The sequence below is a fragment of the Juglans microcarpa x Juglans regia genome, chromosome 8D, assembly GCF_004785595.1.
Source record: "Juglans microcarpa x Juglans regia isolate MS1-56 chromosome 8D, Jm3101_v1.0, whole genome shotgun sequence".
Lineage (NCBI taxonomy): Eukaryota > Viridiplantae > Streptophyta > Magnoliopsida > Fagales > Juglandaceae > Juglans > Juglans microcarpa x Juglans regia.
The window spans coordinates 19,599,911-19,623,849 of NC_054608.1; the positions used below are offsets into that span (position 1 = coordinate 19,599,911).

The following is a 23,939-nucleotide window of genomic DNA, read 5'->3' on the forward strand; positions in this document are numbered from 1 at the left end:
CGCTGTCAGTGGGTTACCTTTGGGAACGAGTCTTCGAAGTTAACAGGCCACAAAGCTTCACAACTGCCTTGCGTGGGTTACCTTCGAAAATGAGCCAACTGAGTCGGTAACAGCCTAAGGTGGACCCAGGGGGTTGACTAGTCCTCTGACCACTTTGCGTGGGTTACTTCATACAAACTCCAACACTAACAGTAAATTGAAAATGGGAACGTTGGGTGAACATACACTTTCCAATAACGACGAGCATGCATGCAGACGCAATGCCAAACTACGCACATTACGCAGTCGAGCATTCCTCTCACCACGGCTACTCGCATCTTACGCGGTCGAGTACATCTCCCGCCACAGCCGAGCTCCGTGATCGCATCTTATGCGGTCAAGTACGTCTCCCGCCACACTCGAGTTCCATGCTCACATCTTACGTGGTAAGGTACACCTCCCGCCACATCTGAGTTTTGCGCTCGAACTTCACGCGATTAAGTTCATCTCCTGCCATAGCTGAGCTACGAACTCACACTTTATGTGGTCTAGTTCGTCTCCCACCATAGCCAAGCTACGAGCTCGCGGTTTACATGGTCGAGTTCATCTCTTGCCATAGCCAAACTATGAGCTCTCGCTCTACGCGGTTGAGTCCATCTCCCGCCTGCCTCGCCAAGACAAGCCCTGCACTTGCACTTCACGGTTTTGATGCATTTTTTCTTTCCTTCCTCATTGGACAAACAAACCATTATCAAGGTTTCTTCCTTTTGTCTATTTGGTTTTATTTGTTTATTAGTAAAAGTGAAGTAAAAGTGTTATAATACATGAGCTATTAGAATGTACTGCTCAATTTACGGATATTTGTAAAGAAAATTATTGTTTCATACAAACACAAAAAGATTACACAAAAGTAAATACACAAAGTCACATGGATTCATGGGATCCGTTAGATTTACTTTACAATAAAAGTAATTTTACAATCTGATGTATCACATTAAAACACATTTGTCATAAATTTGTAAGTTTACTTTTATATAATTCTTTTATGACTAAAATATTTTCAATTTATAAAAGTATTGTGTCACAATAAGAATCTACAAGCTGCAAGTTTGGCCAGCTTGGCGCTACCTAAGGGACATGCATACTCCTATATTATTCCTAGTCATAAGGAAATTATCTTCCATTTGAAATGTACTCAAGTAGTAGTAACATAGCAAACGTTTATGTCTAGCTAGATCTTTCTACTATCAACACATAGTCAGATATTGTTGACAATTAGAAACAACTCTCTCTGTAAAAAATTACTATTTTCCCCCTTTAAAGCCAAAAACAAAAGGAAAAGAAAAATATAGAAATATAGAATATAGGGGAGGATTGGCTACTTGGGTTCAGCTCTTGTTGAGACTGTGTATGCACCACAATGACCAAAGGTATCGATGCTACTAACATCCTTAGAAGGAATGCTTAGAAGCACCTAGACTTGAAGCTCCAAGGTCACTTGTAAAAGACAACGCAGATGTGTTTGAAGCCATCCCATTGTTTTGTAATATTGTTTCAAATGCCTTTACCACTTCACTCATTGTTGGACGGTCTTTAGGCGAATCTTCAATGCATTGCATAGTAATTTCCAAGAATTGCCCAAACCCCATAAGATTTGTTGCGTCTCTAATAGATGAATCAATCATATCCCACAAGCCATAGTGCTCTTCATCGTCCTTGTTCATCGCTATTCTCACCTGACGAACGATGTACATTCCCCTCTCAATCGGTCGCTTGGATGTTAGCAATTCAAACATAAACACTCCAAAGCTATAAATATCACTCTTCTCAGTTAATTGTTGAGTTTGGTAATATGCAAGATCCAGATAACCCTACAAGTAGAAGGCATTTTGCAAAAATTAAAATCAAAAGAGTATTCCAACGAATGCAAAGTCTAAATTATATTAAATAAGACATTTTTAATTTTGTTGTAGGATTGGAAGGATTTGCAAGTACTTTGAATTTTACAATACCATGTATGAACAAGAAAATGAAATAATAAAAATTTGTTTTGATATATGTTAATCTGCCAATCTGGTTGCCTCAACAGTAGCATAAACCCTAGAGTATCAGGTTAATAAATAAAAAACAACTTTTTCTTTGGCCTCTACATAAAATGCAAAAATAAAAAAGTTGTTGTTTCTTTCAATATATCAGATTGAAGACCTTAATAATATGTAACACTCAAGCCTTGGAATCACAAAAGGGAAATTTTCCACCAAGAGGAGACTTACACAATCATCCATTTTAGATGAAAGCCCTAAAGGGTTGCATTTCTTGACATACGGAAAAATCCTAGTGATAATAGGAACGCTAGGAAACTTAGCCACACTAGAAAAAAACAAGAACAACCTTAAACCCTCCCCACTAGGAAACTTGGCCATGCATGTTTTGGTGACGTTTTGTGTTCAGAGCATGAGATTCAAGTTTTGAGACAAAAACATAAAGATTTCCTGACTCTTGCATAGCGCGTTGTCACTTCATGAACAAAGTGAAATCTTGCAAGCACATGGCTTAAGTTGTTTTCTAAACATGGGCTTTTGATATTGAAGTGATTTATAACATTGACAATGCAGAAAAAAAAATTAATGCCATAGAGTTTTAGCCATGGCATGTATAATGTGATCTTGTGCATGCATCTGTATAAACTAGTACATAAGCTTGAATCTTGCAGTATAAAGGAGAAGTTGATGAAAATGAGTTGAAAGTCTAACTTTTTAGATCACATGTTTCACCCATCACATGATAAGAAGGTTTGAGGTCATTGAATCGACATGCATGTATCTTTTAATGTTGGCAGCATAAGTTTAATCTTGAATAAGCCAGTCACGTATATATGAGAATCTTGCTAGATTAGAAGAGGTGAAGAAAAAGCTTCGTGTTTAATCTTTTTAGTTCAATTTTAATATGTTTTAAACTTGCATGCACATAGAAGCTGGAACTCTAGAGGCATGCATGTTCATTTAGGAACAAATGCCGAGGTATGTCTCATAAAGGGTTTCAGCCGAGCATAAGAAAAGTGTGTATTAATTAAAGGTGGAATAAAAAATGCATGTGTTTATTTAGGAAGGAAATAAAGTCTTAGGTGGTTTTAGTTTATTAGGTTGAATCTTACACTGTGGCATTAAAAACTTGGTGATGTTTGATGTGTTTATTAGGTCAAAATGTATATAGAACTTGTAACACCCCGTATTTTAGTGTATTATTACTGAAGGAATTATTTTTATGTAATTAAAATTTATTCTCTTATTTTAAATTGGTTGGATTTTTAGTAAGTTTATTTCTATGATTTTAATTTGGTGAAAATTATTTTTATGTGCTTTCCAAATATTTATTTATTGTTATGCATCTAAATTGCTTTTAATATTTAAATTAATTACTGTTGGATTTAATTATTTCAATTTGACTTTACCATTACGTTTAAATTATTTTATTTAACTTGAGGTTTTGAAATCGTTTCCGTTGGATCATTTTTGTGACCCAAGTTATGAGGATTGGACCTCATTTCTTTTCCCTCTATTTTTCTTTTCCTTTTCTTTTTCTTTTCTTCTTTTCTTTTTTTTCTTTTTCTTTTTCTTCTCCCTGGCTTCCTCCCGGTGCGCGACTCTCCCTCTCCCTCTCTCTCTCTCTCTCTCCGTCCGTTCTTCCTCACCGCCCAGCCCGCCGCCGTCGCGCCGCCGTGCGCGACACCGCCCGGCCGACCAGCTCCCCTCCCTCCGGCGACCTCACTCCCCAAATCTCAGCCCCTACCTCGCCGCCGGTAGCCCACACGCACCCCCCGAAGCCGCGGGCCACCTTCACGCCAGCGCCGCCGTGAGCCAGCGGTGGCCTTCACCGCCCAGCCCGCTAGCTTCCCCAGCCGCCGGCGACCTCACCCCACCAACCTCACCTCCATCCGTGCCGCCGTTAACCACCAGTAGCCCTTCGAAGCCGCGGCACTCTTTCCGCCGTTGCGCCGCCGTCGCACCGCCGTTGCGCCGCCGTCGCACCGCCATTGGCCACCATCTTCCTACCACTTCATTCTCGACCTCTTAGCAACCCATTGGACCCAACCCCACCTCCGATCTGTCACTGGTGAAGCCCCACTAAGCCCATTTCCGATTTGTGCATTTTGGCCTAAAACCACCCCTTGCGTCGCCACCCACTGCAAACCACCACCACCACTAGCTTCACCGACCTCCCTAGGCCCTACCCTACCATTTTTGGGTCTTCGTTTGTCCTCGTTGAAAAGTGGGTATCTGTGACCCACGGCCACAGTGTATTTTACACTGTGGTGTTGCTCAAACGTCGCATTTTTCAACTTTGTGATCCTCGGAAAATTATTATATTGCACTGTAAGTATTTCTCCAAAGAACTTTCGTAATTTAAATATATTTTTGCACTAACCCATTTCACTGTGTTTTTGGCATGCCGGACTGAGTCCGAGGAGTTCGGGAGTCGGATGGATTTGTGATTGGAGTTGTTTGGTTGATTTGGTTGAATTGGATATTGGTTGTTGATGGGTTGGTTGGATTTGTTGGTATTGTTCATTGATGGATGTTAGATATTGTGTTGGTACATGTGCATTTCATTATTTCATGCATGATCATGTTTGTAAAAGAAAACTGGGTTTTCGTGTATTGCATTCATGTTCATGTGATTTGAAAAGCTATGATTTTATGTGATAATATTTTTGGTGCGTGTGTATCACGACCCCAAGCCGAGATGGGGTATTAACTCGGTGGAGCTCCTCTGGTTACTCGGGAGCGGAATATACTGAGTAACGTCCCCTGGATTGTCGCCGGGCGACAATGGGATCGGACGAGATGGTCTCGTGCCGACTTCGTGGTCCTTCTGCTGGCGGGGACTAGAAGATGTCTGGCCACGTACGCGCTGGGCGCGGAACTGGGCATCGCTCGTTGCGTAGTGTGGGTGCTTGGCCATGTACGCGCTGGGCGCGGAACTGAGCACCGCTACGAAGCCAGGACGTGCGGATGGTCCATAGGGGAGGCCATGGTGCATATGGAAATAATGCATGGTGCATTTGGAATTAATGCACTATTTTCTGGGAAAATAGTGCGAGTTGATTTTTGGGTAAATCATTTTCTGGGAAAATGTTTTACGGATATTTTGGGCCAAATGGGATTTTGGCGTGTGTTGGAAAATTATCATTTTCAGGGAAAATGATGTTTTGTGGAAAAATGCATATTTCATCATGTGCATGCATGTTAGTTGCATTTAATACATTTTATATTACGTTGTTATTTGAGGTCATACTTACCTGCGATACCATTTTGTTGTAACGCAGATTTTGATGCAGATGAGGAGGAGGAGGGCGAGCCTGAGAAGACGGCTCCGCCTGAGGAGTGATCTGGGATCACTCGTTTGTTTATTTCAAAACTATTGTAAAATTATTTTATAGATGACTGTATAACTGCTATTTAAATTTTTATTTATGTTTGATTGTAAATAAATTCTGGTACTTAGTTGACTATCCGCAACGTTATTTTATTTGTACACTGTTGCATGTACACACACTGGCACTTCGTTGGGATGTGTGACCGTGTTATCACCATCCTGGCGTCTCGATCCCTGTGTATTTATATAAGGGGGATTGGGGGCGCCACAGGTGGTATCAGAGCAGTTCGGCTCTGGGTAAAACCACATGTCCCTTAGGATAGTACCAGAAAATTATTTTTATTATTTTAAAATAATAAAATTTTTGTTTAAGTGGTGTAAGTTAAGTTATTTATTTTATATTATGAGTTTATTACTATTTTATTTTATGTTAATTGATGTTATTTGATTTATTTGATTTTATTGTTTTAATTAGTGTTTACCTTTGGTTGAGTATGGTTTTATTGGCTTTATTTATTTTATTGTATAATAATTCTGTTGTTTATTTATTTTAATGTATAATAATTTTGGTGTTTATTTATTTTATTGTATAATAATTTTGTTATTTATTTATTTATTTGTATGTTATTTTATTTATGGAATTTTATTTTATTTTGTTTTGTTCGAAATTGAAAGGCGGGTTAAGGGTTATGTTATGACAGGAAGATGGTACGACTGAGAAGGCCATTGTTAGGCTTAAACATTGGTATAGTAGGCCTGAACTCTTGGTGATTGGTTGTTTTAATATCGAGGCTTGAACATCAGGGTCTGGGAGAACTCTTTGGATTAGGTACTCAAGTTGCTGCTAAGGAGGGGAATAGTTTTTAATTGCTTAGGATAATTGAGGATTTAGGTTCCGTAGAATTTAGGTAATGAGTCTTTGAGGTAGGAGGTTGTAAGTTCAACGAATGTCAATGTTAGATTTATGAGAAGTTCATCTAAGGTTTGTGGCCCCATAGTTTTTTAGAAAATAAGTTAATGGGATTTAAGCTGGTAGGTTCAACAAGCAATTAAGAGATTATTTAGACTAGAAGTTTTTGATTTTGCCAACCTCGATAAGCAATTTGATAATATTTGGGGTTTTAGAATTTACAAGTTTTATAAGGAGAATGTTTTAGATTTGAGTTCATCGATCTTGAGGATTTCAGGAAATGATTTATATCTGGGTTAAGGTTTTAGAATTGCAGAGTTGAACGGCTGAATTAAAATAGGATTGATCTGAGTTAAGTTACTGATATGAGAATTTTTAGGTGAGAATTTCTTTGGAGATGGAAGATATTGATCTAGTTCGGTTAATAATTATTTTTAGCATGAGGTTACAGTGTCAGGTTGAGGATTTAATTTATATCAATTTTAAGGATAATAGATGGTGACGATTTAAGAAATGATTCTTATTGATTTCGAGGATATAGGTTTAGTGATGGAAATGGTAATGATGATCACTTGCACATTTGGAGCATTTTTTGGTCTTGGCTAAGAGTGCATGTGATCGATGCATGGTAGTGGTGAGTATTTATGCACATTTCGAAGAGTTCAGGTCCTAGTTTCATTTTGGTTTGAAAGAAGTGGTTTTGGTAGGTGTGGAAGAGGAGTCGACACAATAGTAGTAATTCAAGAGACTTTGGCTTGGAGTTTTTGGGGAGTTGATCAAAGTGTGCAATTGAAGTGGGTTACTCAATGAATCATGGTTGGGAATAGTTATTGTGATTATCTTCAGGAATTAATTGTGACTTGAGGTTACCTAGGAATTTAAATTTTAAGGTTATACTTTCTTTTGGAGTTTGAGCATCTAGTTGGTTGAATGAAGGACATTGTTATTTAACTTGAAGAGAGATTGATAGGATGTCACGTATGGTATATGATAAGATCTTGGAAGTTGAAGTTTAGACGTTAGCGATGAATGATATGATCAAGTATGTGAGTTAATAAAGCATTAGGATCCCTGGGTGCTTTGCAATGGCTTTTGGTAGATTGAAGATTTGATCAGTATGGTTTACCCTGAGGTTTAATAGTGATGTGCTATTGAAGGAACTAGTTGTGTTAATACTAGCTTATTGGAGTAGAAATAGGTGGGCGAGTTACCAAGGAGGTTTTGTTAATGTTTTGGTGAAGTCAATGGTGGTTCGTTGTGAGTTTAGTCACCGTTAGATTAGATGATGTTTAGAATGTAGATGGTGAGCTTTCGGGTTTAGGTTGTTAGGTAGAAGTCTCTAGGCACTCTTTTTGATTCGCTAGGTTGGAATTGAGTCTTTTAAAGTATGTTTCTTATCTTAGAGGAGATGAGTGTATTTTGGGTTGAGGTTGTTTATTTTCAATTTGGGATGCTGAGGTTGTTTGATATTGGGTTTCTGTCTTTGATCATGGTTGTATTTTATAGAATTTGATTTTGATCAAGGCAGCAGAAGTTAATTGAGGAATTTGAGTTATAACTCGTGGTTTTGGGAGAGAGAGTGTTTTTCTACCAAATTGTGATAAGGGTTTTGGTTAGTAGGAATGGAGCCACCTTGTACTCTTGGTGTTAGTTTCATGAGGACGTAAGTTTTATGCATGTGGCGAATATCAGAGTGCGCAGCAGAAGCGTGGTATTTTTGTTGTAGTCAGGAGTTCAAATTGTGCTGATTTGAAGAATTAATGGTGACTTGAATTTTGAGAAGATACTTGTAATTGGAGATTAATCATTTGGTTGTGCAATTTGTTATTGATGGTTAACATTGGAAGTGGCTATTAGGTTTCCAATAGTAGAATTCCATGAAGGTTTAGAAGTTGGAGCATAGGAATTGATTGAGGTTGGCACATATTATTGTATGGATCTATTGATCATTGGAATTTATTGGATGTTGTATTAAGGTTCTCGAGGAAATGAGATTTTTGGATAGCAGTCACTCTAGGAATACTGGTCGTGATGTGTCATTGGGGGACTAAAACGAGTATATTGGATATTGCCCATGTTCATTGAGAAATGTACCTCGTGCCGTCTAGTTAAGGTTGAGCATCAAGGTAGACTTCAACCTCTCCCTATTCCAGAGTGGAAGTGGGATGATATTTCTATGGATTTTGTGGTAGGGTTGCCGAGGACTCCTAGTGGGAAGAACTCAATTTGGGTGATTGTGGATCGGTTGACCAAGAGTGCCCATTTCTTGCCTGTTAATAATACTGACTCGTTGGGTAAGTTGACTCGGTTATATGTCAAGGAGATAGTTCAAGGAATGAAGGATCAAGTTCAGTTTATAAGGACTAAAATGGCGGAAGCGCAAAATCGCCAGAAGAGTTATGCAGATACAAGAAGAAGAGACTTATCCTTTGAAGTAGGTGATTGAGTTTATCTTAAAGTCTCTCCTATGAAAGGAGTTAAGCTCTTTGGTAAGAAAGGAAAGCTTAGTCCAAGATATGTTGGTCATTTTCAGATCGTAGAGAAGGTTGCGCTTGTTGCTTATAGAGTGGCATTGCCGGACTATTTTGGCGGTATGTTCTTAGTCTGCTCTTAGTTGAATCTTATTCCTGTCTTAGTCTTAATGTTGACCTTGCCAATTTCGAGGACGAAATTTTTTTTAAGGGGGGGAGGATGTAACACCCCGTATTTTAGTGTATTTTTACTGAAGGAATTATTTTTATGTAATTAAAATTTATTCTCTTATTTTAAATTGGTTGGATTTTTAGTAAGTTTATTTCTATGATTTTAATTTGGTGAAAATTATTTTTATGTGCTTTCCAAATATTTATTTATTGTTATGCATCTAAATTGCTTTTAATATTTAAATTAATTACTGTGGGATTTAATTATTTCAATTTGACTTTACCATTACGTTTAAATTATTTTATTTAACTTGAGGTTTTGAAATCGTTTCCGTTGGATCATTTTTGTGACCCAAGTTATGAGGATTGGACCTCATTTCTTTTCCCTCTATTTTTCTTTTCCTTTTCTTTTTCTTTTCTTCTTTTCTTTTTTTCTTTTTCTTTTTCTTCTCCCTGGCTTCCTCCCCGGTGCGCGACTCTCCCTTTCCCTCTCTCTCTCTCCCTCTCTCCGTCCGTTCTTCCTCACCGCCCAGCCCGCCGCCGTCGCGCCGCCGTGCGCGACACCGCCCGGCCGACCAGCTCCCCCTCCCTCCGGCGACCTCACTCCCCAAATCTCAGCCCCTACCTCGCCGCCGGTAGCCCACACGCACCCCACGAAGCCGCGGGCCACCTTCACGCCAGCGCCGCCGTGAGCCGGCGGTGGCCTTCACCGCCCAGCCCGCTAGCTTCCCCAGCCGCCGGCGACCTCACCCCACCAACCTCACCTCCATCCGTGCCGCCGTTAACCACCAGTAGCCCTTCGAAGCCGCGACACTCTTTCCGCCGTTGCGCCGCCGTCGCACCGCCATTGGCCACCATCTTCCTACCACTTCATTCTCGACCTCTTAGCAACCCATTGGACCCAACCCCACCTCCGATCTGTCACCGGTGAAGCCCCACCAAGCCCATTTCCGATTTGTGCATTTTGGCCTAAAACCACCCCTTGCGCCGCCACCCACGGCAAACCACCACCACCACTAGCTTCACCGACCTCCCTAGGCCCTACCCTACTATTTTTGGGTCTTCGTTTGTCCTCTTTGAAAAGTGGATATCTGTGACCCACGGCCACAGTGTATTTTACACTGTGGTGTTGCTCAAATGTCGCATTTTTCAACTTTGTGATCCTCGAAAAATTATTATATTGCACTGTAAGTATTTCTCCAAAGAACTTTCGTAATTTAAATATATTTTTGCACTAACCCATTTCACTGTATTTTTGGCATGCCGGACTGAGTCCGAGGAGTTCGGGGGTCGGATGGATTTGTGATTGGAGTTGTTTGGTTGATTTGGTTGAAGTGGATATTGGTTGTTGATGGGTTGGTTGGATTTGTTGGTATTGTTCATTGATGGATGTTAAATATTGTGTTGGTACATGTGCATTTCATTATTTCATGCATGATCATGTTTGTAAAAGAAAACTGGGTTTTCGTGTATTGCATTCATGTTCATGTGATTTGAAAAGCTATGATTTTATGTGATAATATTTTTGGTGCGTGTGTATCACGACCCCAAGCCGAGATGGGGTATTAACTCGGTGGAGCTCCTCTGGTTAATCGGGAGCGGAATATACTGAGTAACGTCCCCTGGATTGTCGCCGGGCGACAATGGGATCGGACGAGATGGTCTCGTGCCGACTCCGTGGTCCTTCTGCTGGCGGGGACTAGAGGATGTCTGGCCACGTACGCGCTGGGCGCGGAACTGGGCATCGCTCGTTGCGTAGTGTGGGTGCTTGGCCATGTACGCGCTGGGCGCGGAACTGAGCACCGCTACGAAGCCAGGACGTGCGGATGGTCCATAGGGGAGGCCATGGTGCATATGGAAATAATGCATGGTGCATTTGGAATTAATGCACTATTTTCTGGGAAAATAGTGCGAGTTGGTTTTTGGGTAAATCATTTTCTGGGAAAATGTTTTACGGATATTTTGGGCCAAATAGGATTTTGGCGTGTGTTGGAAAATTATCATTTTCGGGAAAAATGATGTTTTGTGGAAAAATGCATATTTCATCATGTGCATGCATGTTAGTTGCATTTAATACATTTTATATTACGTTGTTATTTGAGGTCATACTTACCTGTGATACCATTTTGTGGTAACGCAGATTTTGATGCAGATGAGGAGGAGGAGAGCGAGCCTGAGGAGACGGCTCTGCCTGAGGAGTGATCTGGGATCACTCGTTTGTTTATTTCAAAACTATTGTAAAATTATTTTATGGATGACTGTATAACTGCTATTTAAATTTTTATTGATGTTTGATTGTAAATAAATTCTGGTACTTAGTTGACTATCCGCTGCGTTATTTTATTTGTACACTGTTGCATGTACACAGACTGGCACTTCGTTGAGATGTATGACCGTGTTGTCACCATCTTGGCGTCTCGATCCCTGTGTATTTATATAAGGGGGATTGGGGGCGCCACAAAACTTAGGGGAGATTAGCAAAAGTAGAAAGTCTAGAGATTAAAGAATTTTTTACCTTTACTAACTATCTATTAAAAAATTATGCAGACTCTATCATTGACTGTGACTGAGTTGTTTTTTACCTTCGAATTCTGCATATATTCTATATATCATGACATGAAAATAATTTTCACAGATAAAAGTAGGTTTTTAACTTTTATTAATAATATTTATGACTCTTTTATTAATATTCTCTACCCTTGAGAGATCAGGTAGAGATATTATTATAACATGACTTACCATCGTGCCTTTGACTTGAGTTGAAACGTAGCCTTTCAAAACATCAGTTATTAGCTTAGACAAGCCAAAATCTGCAACCTTTGCAGTCAAATTTTCATCCAACAGAATATTCATGGACTTAACATCTCTATGGATAATAGGAGGATTGGCAAGCTCATGTAGGTAAGCTAGTCCTCTGGCTGAACCAAGAGCAACGTAGAGTCTTCTGTTCCAATCAAGATAAATGCCAGATTTCCCTACAGTTCATATTTAGGCAAATAGTTTCCTATATGTTAGATATTTGCACAGAGGTAATTAATTAAATTGATATAACTGTACGTATTTACCTGATAAGCTATCTCTAATTGTTCCATTAGGCATAAATTCGTAGATCAGCATCTGCTCTCCTTGTTCAAAGCAAAAACCCACAAGGCCAACAAGATTCTTGTGATGAACTCGGGAAAGCATTTCAATTTTAGTCTCGAACTCAAGTAAACCCTGCGTTGATCCTTGCTGAGCTCTTTTAATAGCAACAACTAGTCCATCAGAAAGCAACCCTCTATAAACCTGGAGATAACATGAAAGCATCAGCAAACATTTTTTGGAAGTGGATTTTACAAAAGTTTGACTAAATACTGAGAGATTTAAGTACCCTGCCATATGCTCCAGAACCTATCTCATTTCCCTCAGCGAAATTATTTGTGCACTTTCGGAGTTCATCATAAGAGAACAATCTTACACCTTTTAATTGTGGTGCTGCCCCATTGCTATCATTGCCACTTGATTTCCAAGAAGCTGAGATATGGAGAAAATTAACCATATAAGACAACAATTGCATGCATGACGTTCCATCTTCCTTAGATACATGGTCTTGAATTTGAACTACAATCAATCACAAGAAAATTAATTTTACTAATTATTTACCAAACGGGTTACTAAATCCAATGGCTTCTTCTGCACGTCTCTTTTGTCGAACCGCATATATCCCTACTCCCAGGAGTCCCAGAACCAAAATGGCACAACAAGTAATTGCTATCTTAATTATTACACGAGTGCCAGTAGAAGATCCTCCATATTTGGCTGTAGAACATTTTCAATATTGTCAGGTAGAGATATAATTTTCACTCTCACACACACAGAGTAAAGATATGATTTGAACCTGGGAAAGCATAAGGGTCTGCAATAAAAAAATAGGCTCCAAGTTGTTGAGGTAGCCAATGTTCTTGAGTAGTCATGGCGAACCCAATTCTCTGAATCTCTGATCGATTCAAGTGTTTTCCGGTTGAGGGAAAGAGTGCCAGTTGCACTTGAAGATAGTCATCAAAATCGAATCCGGTACTTAGAATAGAAACTGAACTTGGAAGGAGACTCAGGTTCATCCACAAGCTATATTCCAAAGTAAATTAAACACAGTTGCATTGGACAATTCACTGAAAAGTGATCCACCAACGTATAATGTCCCTTTATATGGATAGGCACATTCACAATTCCGAGGGTTGCAATTTTGGTCAAGTGGACATGATGTACTTTCACATTTAGCCAGGCCAGTAGAATAGGGCTTTGTTGGTTGTTGCTGTTGATGGCAGTAAGAATCCTCCAAGATAGTAGAGTGACACACTGGGTTTCCTACTAGTCTGAAGTACATCCAATTGACAAAGAAGGTTGATGGTCAGAATAAAATACCCAACACATTTTGCAAATTGAACAATTTAGAGGCATGAGTTCACTCACATTAAGGATTTACTGTAATTATTGCTCACATTTACAGAAGAAATGTGGTTGTTATGTAAATCAACAAGCTTTAGTTGTGGGCTGATGTTTTCACCCACGTCCAATGAGTCATTAAATTTGTTGTTTCTCAATTTCCTGAGAATTGAAATCAAGTATGAGTTATCAAACTGTCAGTTTATTTGATATACCAATAAGATATCAACTTACACTTGCTGTATTTGTGGAAAGCTAAACAGTTCTCGTGGTACAGGCCCTTGAAGTGATCCATATTCCATAATCCTGCGCACCAATCGCATAAAGGTATTGCTAAAATTTGAGGAAGTTTGTACAATTTTCATCTGTGAAAGATTGAAGACTTACAGTGTCGTGAGTGATGATAAGGTTGAGAACCACGTTGGAGCTTCTGATGGCTCAAATGAGTTATTACTAAGGTCCCTGGTAAAATAAACCATCATACAAGGTTCATCAGTGCATACAAAGAAGCAATTACTCAAAAATGAAATTGGCAATTGCAAGCAGCACCATGCATCTACTTACAAGTAATTGAGATTCTTCATTTGAGTTAAGTCTGGTAAAGCGCCCGTCAGATTATTTTTTGCTAAATTCCTAAGACGATATCAAGAAGGAGAAAGCTGGTAACCACCAGTATATATGATTATACTAAAAAAACACCACCACTATATAAATGTTGTGAAAAGGTACCCACAAATCAACGATATTTGATAGGTTGCTGAGATCCGGGACCCTTCCTGTCAGAGCATTTCTGTCTAGCCGACTGTTGCAAATTGGAATAGTTTTAATTCTCAAGAACAGTACCAGAGTGTGGACATGTACTGAAAATTAAGGTTAGTTGAATAACACCAATGTGTCATTAAATTAGGGTGCATTTTACTCACAGAACTTCAAGACTTTGTACAAGTCCTAGTGTTGGTGGGATACTTCCAGAAAGTTGATTTCCATTAAAAAAATCTGTCTTTGAAGAAAGCATTTAGAATTAGAAGAATTGAAAGCATGCATGAAAATAAACTAATAGTTGGTATCAACTTACATGTGTATCACTTTCATATTAGAGCTGAATAGTTTGCCTGGAATGGGACCTGAAAGCTTGTTCTTATTGAAATGGCTGCAAGTTTGAATACATCACATTATTATTCTTTTATGGATGCAATAATCAACGTTTTGTATCCTTAACATATTCAAATTCTTGAATTCATCTTAATAATAGATTGAACCCAAGATTAGATAAAGAAAAAGATTAAAAACTCACAAGTGTTTAGCCTTCAAAAGAAGGTCCAAGCCTGGGGCCATGGAGGTTAATAGCTTTTTCCAAGCCAAATATAGAAATCAACACCACTCTTTCCTCCTTGATCATTTCCCCTACGAATCAAATTTTTGAAAGGCCTTAAAACCAATGTTGAAATTGGCTATTAGGGGCTTGGGATGAACTATTAATGAAGGTAAGATATCCTTTTGGTTTGAAAATTGATCGTCTTTGGGGATTCTGGGAAAACTCTTGAATAGTACAGATCCCTCTCTGAAAGTAGCTTATGTATAGTCTGAGACGGGAGGTAATTGGGAGACAATGCAAGAGCTAGTGGGGAGTAACCTCTGTGAAGAACTGAAAATTCAAAGTATCGAGATTTTCACAGGTCCTGATATTCCTATATGGAGAGCTGAACAAAACGGAAATTTCTCTACACTTTCAACTTGGCAATTCACCTAGGATCGCAAAGACAAAGTGGATTGGGCTAAATGGATCTAGCATAACTTATTGCCCTGTAAAATTTCTACTTTTAGGTGGAGGGTATGTATAAAAGCTTGCCTTTTGACTAGAAAATTATGAAGTTAAATATCTATATGGCCTCAAAATGTGAATGTTGTAAAATGGCTGCTTGTGAGTCCTTAAATCACTCGCTTCTAATGGGAGAGATGCCTAATTATGTTTGGAAGTCATTTGGATCAATCCTGGGGCTGAATTTTGGGCCTACTACTATGTGGTGGGGGAAAATACAATAGTGGTTGTCCAAGGCTCAGGCGGTATCTCAAATAATTGTTGTGTTTGGAATTCTCCATTCTATTATCAGCTAGTTCCTGTGGCTATACAGATGTAAAGCCTGCATGGAGGGGGTTGTTGAAATAGGGGAGCAAGTGTGCTAAACTTGACTAAACCTTTCATCAAGACTATTCATATCAACATGACTAAACCTTTCATCAAGACTTCAGATGATGGAATTTTAAAGCAACTCGGGTTATTGACTATATACGCCTGTCAAACATAAGCAAATTCAAAATTTGAAATGGATGCGCCCAGCACATAATTTTGTTAAGTTTAATGTGGATGAGAGTAGTATCGAGAATCCTGGAAGAAGTGGAGGTGGAGGAATTATTAGAGATAAGAAGGGTCACATGATATTTGCTTTTGTCAAATATTATGGTATCAGTTCTAACAATATCGCTAAGATCTGAGCCCTTTTGGATCGTTTGAATCTTTGTGCACAGATGAATATAACTCATGTTGAAGTGGAAACTGATTCTCAACTTATGGCAAACTAGTGGGAGAAGGGTGGACTTGTTCCTTGGAGGAGTCAGAAGTACTGTAATGAAGCTAAATTGATGGCGCATTCGATGGTGGTTTGGATTTTCCACTCTTTTAGAGAAATGAATCACGTCGTAGACAGATTAGCCAAGTTGGGTTCTAGTGGCAAGGAAGTATTCTATGAGAATAAAAACAGTTTGCCTACCGACATCCTGGGAGCTATTCGTATGAATCAAACTAGTTTACATGTAATTTGTCATAAATAATAGGTTTGGTTAGTTTTATTTTATTAATGTATGCATCTTGTTTTCTATTTTTTTTTAATGCTTATTTTATTATCTTGTATAGTGCTTAGTTATTTATATAGTTGTTTTTTCTTTATGCGTAGGTTTGAATTTTATGATTTATTGTAACTACCAAGTATCCGATTGTAACCACGGTATTCATCTGCCATAAGTGAAAGTTAATAATAAAATTGGAATACCATCCTTTTCATAAAAAAAGAAAAGAAAAAAAAGAACTAGAACTATAATGAATCCTATAGCAAGTGGTTTGTTGACAAACCAATTTTACAAGTAGCAAACCTTTTTTTTTTTCACTAAGAATATATATATGTTTTCATTTAAAGAAAAAGAAATTAGAATAATGCTTACAATGATGTCAATTCAGTGAGTTCCCCAATGTCACCTTCAAGCTTCCCTTCAAGGTCCATCGTTGATAATTTCCTGAAGAGGTTTAAAAACAACGGAATCCACAAAATAAGAATATATAAAGACTTACCACAAGAGAAAGAAGGAAAAAAAATGACAAACGGCAAAGGAAATAATAAGAAAGTAGATAAGAAAATATTGTTTGCAAGCTGTTACGAAAGACACTCTAAACTACCGATTATATGAAAAAAATCTGATTTGCAAGTAGAAGTAATCTTAAACTTCTTTTACAAATTATATAAAGTACATATGTTGTGTCAAGAGTACTGCAGATTAATATTAGTGTGTTTTCTAAATCGATTTGCAAGAAAGAGGACTACAATACAGGAAAAAGAGTCATTCTACTCATCATTATCCCTACAGTATCACATATTACACTTGATTATTTATTTATTTATTTATTTAATATGTAGTGTATGCCTGTGGTGCAAGCGTAAGGATGAGGAGTAGGATTTAAAAAAAAAAAAAAAAAAAAAAACATGAATAAGGACAGTAATATGTGGAAGATGTTTTCAAGGCAGTAACCCTAGAAAAATTGTTGCAAGTAACTCCATCCCAAATGGGTAATCCACATGGATCCTCTGAATGACCCCAGCTTGGTGGTGTGTTTTTCCACGCTGCCTTCAGGGCGTTGAGTACTGCAACTGCATTCATGCACCAGTAAAATGTTTAATATATCATCGACTAATGATCTCAAGATGGATCACTTTTAGCATTTGGAAAATGATAAATCGACTAGTTTTTTTTTTTTGGAAACAGCATCTAGTATATATAAAAAGAAAGTCTGCTGCATTAAGCAGCCAAGCCAAATTACAAGGTGCTTTCCACTATGAAAACTTACTAAAGATGGTGGAATTGCAATAAGTGAAATATTTCAGAACATGTTTTTGGAGGCAGCCCACTGCGCAATTGAATGCGCGGATAAATGGACTAGTTAACTTGCTGATCATGTGTTTTATATATTTTTATTTAATAATTAAAGAATTGGATATTAATAAAGTTGTGTATTTTTTTTATAATTAAAGATGTTAAAAAAATATTTAATAAAAATTATAAAAAAAAGTAAAAAAAAAAAATCAGCTAGAAATATTTAATCTTTTTAGGATTTAAATTTTAAAAAAACTCTAAAAATGTTTTCAATATAGAAATTAGCAAACTTCTAAAAAGCCTCTGTTGACACGTCTTTCTTTAAATAAAAAATATAATTATTCATTTTAAATATTTTAAAACTGTGATCGATCGATGCACGGTGTCAAATACTCACTAGAGATTAGTTGAAACTTTTAACTGTTGAATAACGAAAAGATAATTAATTTGATCAAAGCTGACCTATTTTAATATTAATTAACCGTAAACTTTAAGCTTCTAAAACTAATTGATCAGTTTGGAGAGGATTAAAAATAGATATCATGAAACCAATTTTTGGGCCGATCGACGTTGACAACTTGACACTGATGCGAGACAACCCAGTATTCCTAGATTATGTATCAGAGCACTGATGATATTATCATGAAAAAAAAGAAAAAAAAAACACAATAACGAGGAAGTTTGGTGAAAGCCTTTTTCAGGACAACAAACATTAATTGTACGTTAAACCAGATGAAGAACATATATATACACATGCATATATACGGCGGCGTGGTCTGTTACATACCATCCTGAGGATCAGTAAGTGAGTAGATGAAGTGAATTCCTGAAAGAAACAAAGCCAGAAAGAGCAGCTGCAACTTCATGCCGATCGACTTCCTCCACATTAATCTCCCTCTTAATTTCTCTCCCAGCTCGATGATCTATCTCTCCTCTCTCTGTGTGCGCGTGCGCTTAATAAGTATCTCACCAAACGTTCCTATATCAAATTAGAAGATACAGGTCTACGTACACAGGTCTTCTTTTTCGTCTGGTACGTGGAGGACGACAACGTGTTTGATTAGATCTGTAAGGACGACAAAGCACGTGTTTGATTAGATGGTATATTGTCATCCCGTTGATTAGATATGTATGGACGACAAAGTGGGCAGCGGGGGCCGCCCCGCCCCTGCATGACACAACAAAAAATCTGACCTTTTGGTGGGGCGATTAGTATTCACCGCAAATTGCTTCACCCAACCGAAGTTCATTAGCTGCAAATTGGTCGAAAATAAATGGTCTGGATTGATCAATTTCGATAGCTTTGGATTTCGTCGTATAGGATATCTTTTCTTGCGAAAATATTTGGTCAAAAATAATACTTTTCACGTGAGGAGAAGCATTTTTGCCGCTAGCATAGCTCTTCAAGAACAATTATTTTCGGCGAGTAATCTTCGCCGCAAATAATGATAAACATTAAAAAAATATCTGCTGCAAATCCTAATTCGCCGCAAAGAACAATTATCTCCCAAAGAAATATAAATGCATAAAACGGTATTCATCAAAATCCAAGCCATGCACTAATTTTATATTTAAAGGAAAATCAATAAAACTTAACCAAAAGAATACAAATAAATGTCCTCTAAAAGGTAAACATCATATAAAAGTTGACAATGCAAACATCATATAGAATTTGGCTTTGTATTAGTTGATGCATCAAGTATCTGCTCTGCATGCTTTCTTAGTTGAACCTCTTGTTTAGGATTCTTGGATGAACAAGTCTGAGAGAAAACAAAATTATACCAAACAAAAGTAAAAACAAGAGATTGAGAGACTCAAGATCCTCAAAATTATACAAGAATTACAAGAGAAAACAAAAGTGAAATGAAAGTCTCAAGATACCAAACCAGCAAAATCAGATTGAGAGACTCACCTCCTTAGCTCAAGATCATGTTCTGCTTTTGGGAGGTAGTGAAAGCATCATTATTTGTCATTTGTGGTGCCCCATGATTAGGGTAGCGCAAGAGGCTAGTTTGGCTACAAACCTTTGTCTAAGCTATAAAAATGTGGGAAGTGTCAAGTGGCATCAAACGATTTGTCAAATGTTAAAGGGAATTACTTATTAGAATTCATCTCATTTTCTTTGGAAAGAGTTTTATGAGATGATAATGTGGGCTGTGCAACCAGCCTAGCTTGTGGCATAGGGTTTTACCCTTAATAATTCCAACACATGCCTCAATTTCTAAGGACGTACAATTTCTAAGAATATAATATGACTCTAAAACTCTCTATTAGAGCCAGATTCTGTTCAGATCCAATCAATCTGTTAAAGACCATTCAAAGAGCAAAATGTTTAAAGAAAAAAATAGAAACTTGAGAGATGTAGAAAAAATATTTCGGACCCATATTTTACTTGCATAAAAGAAAAAAGCCTCCATAAAAGGGTTAATCATGATACAACTACAAACAACCAAGAGGAATTCAGAAACATATAGGAAAAAAAAATAAGTATAAGAAATTTGGTAAAAGGAAAGGCATGGACCTGAATATACTAAAACCTCCCACAACATAACCCTTCAAAATTCACAAACCAGATGAAGACTTGAATTTTGTAGAAAAATAAGATCAACCCACTCTTTCATTCACATCCAAGACCAAACCCAGAGAGAAAAATCAAGTACAGTTGCATGAGAAAAAGAGAAGAAGAAGCCCACAATACGAAGAGGCAAAACCTTACCAACAAAGTTGATGCCTGTGATCAGCAAGAATTCAACATAAAAATCTGAAACGCTTGCAGAGAGGGCAAAGTATCCAGAGATGCTTACGGAGAGGGAACAAAGACGCTTCCATTCAGACCTGAACTATGACAATCGAGTTCCCAAAGAGCCCCCATTTACCCAAACAGTACATAGGAACTCCAAATCTACGAAATCAAAACAAACAGAGATGAACGCATTAGCACTATGCTCAGATGAAATGCTTGCAATACATATACCTAAAACGGGAAGGGAAAATTTTGAAAAACACAGACCCATTCATTGAGCAGAAGCCCCTCGTCCACGCTCCGGTCGAGATCCCCCATATACGATGATGAAATTGAGAGAGAGAGATAATCAGGGCGAAATAGAGAGTGGGAGAAACGGACGGAGAGAGATAAATGAGAGGGAGAGAGAGAGAGAAACGCGCGCACACAGAGAAGAAGATAGAAAAAGAAACATACAGACGATTGAGAGACTCACCTCCTCGGCGAGGTGGCGATGGCATGGCAGCAGGCACGACTTGGGAAGGGTGGTAGCAAACTCAGAGAATAGAGAGTGAGTATCGAGCTGGGGGAAAATAAACAGGGGGAGAAGGAAAAGAGGGGAAAAAAGAAAGAAGGAGGATTCAAGAAGGATTTTATCATGACATTTTACGGTGATTTGTAATCGCCACAAATATAGCCAAAATGTCTCTGTCAAAGACCGATAACGTGCTATGTCAGGCTATTCTATTTGCGACGACAAATTATCGTCGCAAATAGTCTTTTTAGCAGTGATTCTCTTGCTCTTCACAAGAAAAACACAGCTATAGTGACAATTGGCCTCTGCCGTCTAATTCTCGCTCTCCGCAATTTTCTTTGGCCGCATAAACAACTTTTTCTTATAGTGGGGAGGCAATCTATTTCTACTTTAGTCTCACATTGCTTAAGTGTGACTATTGTATTGCCTTGACCTCCTGTATAAAGGTTGGTCAAGAGATCAAGGCAATCCAAAATACAACTCTAATGAATTTATACTTTTTTTGAATGTATAAATTTCAATTTATAATTTAAATTATATTATAATTTGGACCCAATATTGGTGTAGGTAGCGCCCCTATGAGAAAAAATGGTATCGACGTTTTCTGTTATGAACCCAATAGGAATAGAACAGAATACTAAGGTAGATTGTGATGAAAACAAGATTCATTTCATTCATACTACTGTGTTTGTACAGAGGGTATTTGAGGTACCCCAACCTCCAAGAAGAACAATCAAGACACTCGGGATTTTCTAGAATATCCTTTTACACTCTCCAACTCCCTACATATAGAGATTCTACGTAAGGCTACTAGATAGAGACCATGAGTCTTTTAAGTTCAAACTAGCAGCAACTACATATGATATAAGCAATTGGGCTTAACTAACACAATCTTGGCCCATATAAAGGGATTCAATAAAACTAAGTAAATCCTAACCCATAAAGCCATTGAGCCCAAGTCTTTATTACTCCAACCTAAAGCCCACAATGGATTCTGTCTGGTCTTGTAGATGTACTGGCGTATAACAAATTACCCTCCCCATTCAAAGCACTTTGCCCATAAGGTGCAAATGTGCTTCTTCATGCTATTAGAGTACCAAAGTTTTCCAGCCCATAAGAAATACTCCAATGTGTATAGCTCTTGTGGAAATATGTTTGGAAGAGCATCACACAGTGAGGGAAGTAACTCCCCATATTGACCATGCAAGTGCTCTTTTGCTCACATTATCTCCTCGAACCGCAAGGTACTGTGTAAAGCTATGATTGCAGCTAATCCCAAGCTCAAGCTTGTATTGAACCTTTTTGGCAGCACATCAAAATAAATCTTGAATTTTGAAAATCAATGATGCTTCTCCTTCATGTTCCACCACGATAACTTTGTCTCAAAAGAGATGCCATCAATCTTTTCTAATATATGAAACATGTCAGATGTGTACACTAGCTCCTTGGACATGACAATAGATACCTGGATCTCCAAAGTCCTTGCACATGACAGTAGATACCTGGATCTCCAAAGCAATGTCTTGAACATTATCACTAATTGGACCATATACATCCATGCCCAATCCAGTAGCTTACTCAACATTCCAAAGTCAGCCATTGCAATACCATGCATAGTAGCAAAATTGAAACTAACATAGGTGCTAACAGACATTGAAAATATAGGAATATTAACATATTTGTAACCCACAACAAGGCCAAAAATGGCCTTAATAGCAACCCCAGGCTAGTAGGAATCAACAACGTCTTTAACAAGATTGCATGCGTGGCTAGAGTAGCACTAAGTTACAAATCCAATAATAAGTCCAACCCAACTACCAACACCCACGTGCCAGAAGGGTCCCAAATTTTTTACAACTCTTCCAAAATCACCATAGCAAGGCTTAAAAAATTTAATGGCAACGTAAAGAAACAAAAGACTACTTGCAGCAAGGAGAAAGCCCCTCTTATTGTGTTATGCAACAAGCCCAGACTCAAAGTTTGAAAATAGAAGAGTGGTGAGGCTTCCCAATATACATCCCAACACTAAAACTTTGTACTTATGATAACGTATAGTGATGCATCTTAGAATATAAGTTATGTTGTAAGTAATGCATGCCCATTTTGTAAGTCTAATCTTGCCCACAATATCAAATTTCAGTTCAGCCAGATAATCTCTTCCTCTATCAAAGGGTTCAAAAACCACTTTAAGTAGTAATACATCAAGAAGATAGTGAGCAAAAAGTTTCTTACCCATAATCCTAGATCTCACAGTTTCTGTGAACCTCAGGGTAGGGACTTCATCCATTATGAAAAAGGCTTTCTTAACCGAGGTTCCTACATCTCCAGTAGCATATGCCTCACTCTTGAGCATATGTTGGGGAAGATACTTAGCACAAAAATTTGCAACCACCTTACCTCTGTGACCATCATAAACACCAAAGAATGAAGTGGACAGATCAAGATCAGGATTCATAATCTTGGCATAATTAGGAGTGAACTCGGTCGGGTCCGGTCGGTCCTGAGGAGGTTTTGTGGACCGGACCGAACCTATTTGGTCCAGGGTTGAAAAACCCTAGATCGGACCAAAATGCATAAGGACCGATTTGGTCCGGTCCATTCGGGACAGTCCGGTTCGGTGGGTCCCATTCGGTCCATTCGGCCTAGTGAGTTGCCCTCGAGTTTTATCTTCACTTGAGCTGGGAAATGAAGCAACAAAATTTGAAAATATGAAGTTAAATGTATTACAAAAAGGTTCTTTCTTTACATGGTGAGTTGCTCTGGTAGTATGATCGCTACATGCTTATCTAATATACAATTAAGAGAATATTAATTTGTAAATTTGTAATTACATTTTAAAAATTTTATATTGTAAATGGGGTAGGTTAGATATATTATGGAATATATATTATATATTATATAATAATACATTGATACTAAATTATGGACTATACTATACTAATAGTTTTATATGGTCATAGACTCATAGAGTCATAGTGATATAGTCATTAGTAATACTCATTAGTCATAGTGATATTAATACTATATATAGACTTATAATTAATTATAGACTTATAATTATAGACTTACATTGATTTAGTTATAAATTTATAATTATAGTTATAGTGATTTAGTTTAGTTATAATTATGTTGATGATGTTAATTGTTACTTTGTTACTAACTTAGAGCATGTCAATATATTATAATTTATGATAGTTCTAAGTTAATGCATAG

At 37.9% G+C, this 23,939-nt stretch overlaps 1 pseudogene; it reads right to left on the minus strand.

Annotated features, from left to right (window-relative positions):
• Nucleotides 1-1,357: 1,357 nt before the first annotated feature.
• LOC121242260 lies at nucleotides 1,358-14,669 on the minus strand (annotated as a pseudogene).
• Between the last annotated feature and the right edge of the window lie 9,270 nt (nucleotides 14,670-23,939).